Here is a 5676-nt window from a genome sequence, read left to right as displayed (position 1 = left end):
ATATTTTTGATGGAATTTGATTGACCGCCCAAGAAGTGCTGATAATTTTTGTAAATTAGAGATGTAAATAGATACTCAAAAATCCGAATTCAATTTAAATTCGTATCTATTTGTTAGGATATTTATTCGAATAATCCAATAGTATATACGAATTTGGATAACTTTTGATTTTCAGATGATCGACTCATACAGATTCAGATTCAGATATTGATTGATGTATTGGCTTTGATAATATTTATTCCAATTATTTAAGAACTTAGATTTTATATGTATTGTATTAAACTTTTTAGTGGATACGAATTTTATCTGTTTAAAAACGAGGGGCATTGTCAATTTCGGAATATCACTCGCTAGCGATCAACGGTTTTCAGACCCCACAAAAAGAAAAGTGAATCCAATTGGTCAAACCAAATCACGTGTTAAACAATTTTTATGTCTGTTGGCTTCTTTCAATCATTAATTCCAACAATGTCTCTATCAGTTATAATTTTTTCGTATTTCCTTTCCTTTAATTATTATATATGGTTGTTGAACAGACAGAAAGAGAAGCGTATGGATATGGTCATCCACGTTATTATCCACACTCCCACAGCTTGTGGAAAGTGCATGGAAACTTACCAAAAAATAAAAAAGAGAAGAAAGTGCATGGAAAGAGTAGGAAGAACACACCCAATAGGGGTGCAAGTTTGGCCCTGCTGGCCTTGGCCCGCCCTGAGCCTAAACAGGGTCAAGGTTGAGATACCTGGCCTTGAGGGCGGGTCAAGGTTGGAAATTTCTGGTGTTGAGTCAGGGTCGGGTCGGGCCAGGGGTTAAGGCTTCGGGCTGAGTCCAGCCAGGCCCAATCTGACCCAAGAGCCTAAACAGGGCCAAGGTTGAGATACATGGCCTTGAGGGCGGGTCAGGGTTGGAAATTTCTAGTGTTGAGTCAGGGTCAGGTCAGACCAATGTTGAGGCTTCGGACTGAGTCCAACCAAGCCCAATCTGACCCAATTTTAAGTTATACTATAAAATATATATTGTAAACTTTAAATGTCATACATATTTTGTTATATATGAAGATAATAAGTGATAATATATTTTATTATAGTATTATTATATATAAAATTGATAATTTTTTCCCCAACTCAACCCAACTCAATCCAATCCATGCATCTCTCCCTTCCCCCACTCCATGATCAGGGCCATTCAGGGTCAATCAGGCCCGACTTTGAGGGCAGGTTAGGGTTGGATTTTCTAGGTCCTGAGTCGGGTCGAGCCTGGGTCCAGCTAAGGAGGCTCAGGGTTGGAATGGGGTTTTAAAAAGCCCTGCCCAACTCGACTCTGTTGCAACCCTACTCAAAGATAATAGCTGCCAGCTTGACTTTGTAGCATTGTTTGTAATCTCAGATCCGATCAGGCAATATCAGTCGAGACTGATCCGATACACATGTATGGACAAGGGTAAAAAAGTTAAAAAACAGCTTTTTCTTATACGAAAAAATAGGGACAAATGTGTCATATTTGGCTTGATACTGAGCGATATCGATCTGCAACAATCGATACAATCCGAGACATTGATCTTATCCCGATACCAAGATTACGAACAACGCTTTGTAGTCTCCACTTGATGGTTTTTTTCCGAGCTTGTCGATCTGAACGTTTCCCATGGGATCACGATCTCACGAATCAGAATTGAATCGGTTGAATTAGTCAATTTGGATTGGAATCAGCATTTTTAGGGTTCATGTCGGTGTCAGTTGATTTCTTAGATGAACCGGAAATGAAACTGGATGGACCCTACCTAGATCCTGATTCCAAATTTGATAACTTGCAATGGGATGTTTGGGTAACTAAGGCTGTGTTTGGTATGCAACACAGCCCAAAATTGTGTTTGGTATCCTTTCTTGAAATGCATTATCAGCATCAATGCATTATAGGAATGCATACCAAACACAATAGTTGTTTTTATCATTCGAGAATGCGAAATCGACATAGAATAGATTCCAACAATGCATACCAAACACATCCTTAATTTCAAAAAATTTATTGTATGATTTCAATTTTCAAAGTATAGATCTATAGTTCATTCTCTTTAACCATGATTTATAGTTGAGATATTCAAGGGGTGTTGTGCACGGGACCACAAAATGTTGAGGTTGAGAAGATGAGAGAATAAATATACATTAAATAAATAGTAAGTCTAGATGTACAAGATCAACGGAAGAATATAGACAAAGTTGATATCCCCTCTAAAAAACAAAGTGTAGACGAGATTTTACTTCAACAGAAGAATATGGACAAAGTTTTCCTTCACCCATAGAGGAAGGTTCACAAACCCCTCCTAGGATTTTAGTATGTTTTAAAATATCCTCCTGATACCCATTCCTACCCCCTCGATGAATGAGATCCCATTCACTGTGGGTGGAGAAAAACTCGATCCAAATAGTAATGAATTTTTTTATTTGGTCAAACCTTGAAAACTAAAAGTATATGAGAATTACATTAATCATAAAAATATTTAATCATAGGGTTCCATGGAACCAAAAGAAAAAGGATCCCAGCATACTCAATCTCATTGTTTGTAGATGGAAAAATGGTTGGAAATAAGGATAAGAGGAGTAAGTAAAAAGATGGAGTAGGGTTTGGTGGAGATCAAATATAATAATGATAAATTGAAGAAAGTCTAATGGTGGGGGTGATGGGAGAAGCAAATGATTAGCCAACACTTAAATCTTTGAAGATGATTTTAAAAAGCTAGAAATGTATTTCAATCTCATTGTTTGTAAATTCTTATGTGATAAAGCTCTGGAATGTTAATTTTGGTGCCAGGTTTTAAGTTCAGTTAAAGGGATTTGGTGAAAATAAGTGGCTGGTCCTAAGAGAATTTAGAGATGGTTTAGAGAAGGATAAAGGGTACATTTGTGGAGATTTTTTTTTCTTCCTCTGTTGTTTGATTGGTGGTGTTAGTTTTGGATCAATGTTCTCATATTTATTGGATGTCATTTTCTTTTTCTGCTTTCTGAAACTTTGATAGTAGGTGTAGTGATCCTTACCAAAAAACAAAAGATAGTAGGTGTAGTGATTAATGGATGGCTTTTTCTTTTATTAATTTTTCTTGCAATGTTGTTGTCTTAACAACCTCTCCTCCAGAGTGCAATTTCCCACAAATACGCTTCTGGGAAATGAAATGGTTCGTATACACGAGGGCATTTAATGTAGAGAGTCTGTGAGGTCCATAGTATGGAATGTGAGAAGGTTTGGAAAAAATCTCCAATCTAGCCTCTTGGTGATTTGACGGAGAGGATGGATTGGAAATCAGAGAATCTTGTGGGACTGGGTAGAGGATTGGGATTTTTTAATTTTTTTTTTTTGGAGATAGGAGGGGTATCCGACTTTAGGCCGACTAAATCTCCCCCTGGGCTCGTACATGACCCCCGTACCATGCACGAATCGGGAGCTTCTAGGCCCTAGTTAGCCTCAGCGGGTGGCCCCAAGAAATTATGCCCTAGTGAGGATTGGGATTTTTTTTTTCTCATGAAGAGTAATCAAAGTCCTTGTTTTTTGTGGGAGTTTCGATAGCATAGGAATGAGATTTTCATGTGTCACATCAACAAACAAAGCATTTTAATGTTATTTCCTAACTTTTGTAAGTTCACCATGGATCTTTATCCCCTCAATTTACCTGTCCGTCAATTTCCTTAATTCCATCTAATAGAGGGCAGAAATGATCACCCTACCCCTTGCCCGCATTCACCACTCCAAGTTAAACAACAAGGTTGGGGTGGGATTTTGAAGTGCTACATCAATACTTTCTGATCCCAATTCTCCCACCTCACCTAAGTCCCCGTCAAACAAACAAGGTTTTTTTTAATGAAGCGGACCGTCCTAATGAAATTGTCTCTATTACCTATTACAAAAAAGGAAGAACGCTACCTAGGCGTGTGCGGTGTACTGCCTTTACGCCAGACATAGGGTGGATGAAATGATGTTCGCCCACCGCACCCCCATGGAAAGGTGAAGGTTTTTGGATGCACGATGGTCATTTTGCATGCCCTTGTGTCTGGGTGCAATGGCAAAATACCGCACACGCCTAGGTAGCATTCTCTTTCCCTAAAAAAAACTTCTTTCTTTTCTTGATAATCACTATATTGGAGAGGGATAGGCACATTGTACAGTAAACTTGCATATGGCACCAATGAGAGAGAGAGTGTGGCTAGTCCCTTAATATGTTTTCACTGGACACCGATATCAATAATTCACAAGAGGCCTCTGCCCTATTTTAGAGATATTCTTGTGCAAAAAAGGACTCTATTTGAGAGCATGGCTCCTATGCCTAGACACATGATGCGGGAGAAATGACTACCTTGTCCATATGAAAGGTGAAAATCTTGTCCCTATTGATATTTCCATGTGCGCTCTTATTAGTCTTTAAATTAGCATAGGGACCACGCTCTCAGACAAAACACTCTTCGACTTTTCTTATTGAGTTCTCTTTGGCTATGTTTGGATATCAAGAAAAAAAAATTGGAAAACAATTTTTTGTACGAGAGTGTGGCCTACGCTAGCACTCCCATGAGTCTATCTCTCTCTTCGTTAAAACAAAGTGATAGAGATGTCTTTTCACATGGGGAGGAGAGAGATAGACTCATGGGAGTGCTGGCGTAGGCTATACTCTCGGACAAAGATCTTTTTCCCAAAAAAATTATACAATCATTGTGTCATGAATTTTGTCTTATTATGTTTTTTCTTTTCTTTTCTTGGCATCCAAACATAGCCTTAAGGTGTCAAATAATTTATCTTATATTTTTACCCTTTTAATGTAACACAGAGGGTAAAATTTTGTCATTTCAAACATGCACATAGAATATCATTAAAGATAACGAATATAGTTAGAATATCATTAAAGATAATAATAACTCTTGACAATGACAGAAGGGTAAATTCACTCTCAAATATTTTGAAAACTCTAATTTACCCTAAACATTAAAAATATTAAGAATATAAAAAAACCCAACCAAAAGAAAAATTGAAATTCTAAACACGTACGGATATGAAAAGTATCATTTTCCAAGAGAATGAGAAATGGAGGGAAATTTCGACCAAAAAAAAAAAAAGAAATGGAGAGAAATTTTATCCTTGCTTTGGTGAGATTTTCAGACACCCCTTTCCCCTTTTTTTATAGAGATTTTCTTAGATCTACTAGATAAGAACGGAATTTACAAGATAAGAGGGTTTCAAATTTGTTTTACATCCACTACTTTCTATTTTAAAAAGATTTACTTAATCCCCAAAATTGATTAGTATACCATAAGAATAAAATAAAAGCAAATTTTCAAAATTGCCCCAACCTCATTTAACTGTTTTAAAAATCATGAAATCGGATGAAAGTGCACCTTATTTGTAAGAGTAAAAATCAACTCTTATTATCCCCTCCCAAAAATAGAAACATATTAAAAAAAATAAAATAAAAGAAGAGGATGGTGGGTGGGGTTTTGTATGTTCCAAAATACCATCCCAATACCACAATTTGGAAGTTTACTTCTATTTTTTTTTTGAAGATAGGAGGGGTATCCAACTTTAGGCCAACTAAATCCCCCCTGGGCTTGTACATGACCCCCGTGCCATGCACAAATCGAGAGTTTCTGGGCCTTAGTTTACTTTTATTTTATTCTTGTGTGGTATTAGTACTAATCAATT

This window comes from Telopea speciosissima, chromosome 3 (genome assembly GCF_018873765.1).
Source record: "Telopea speciosissima isolate NSW1024214 ecotype Mountain lineage chromosome 3, Tspe_v1, whole genome shotgun sequence".
Taxonomy (NCBI): Eukaryota; Viridiplantae; Streptophyta; class Magnoliopsida; order Proteales; family Proteaceae; genus Telopea; species Telopea speciosissima.
Note: the sequence above shows the minus strand (reverse complement) of the source record.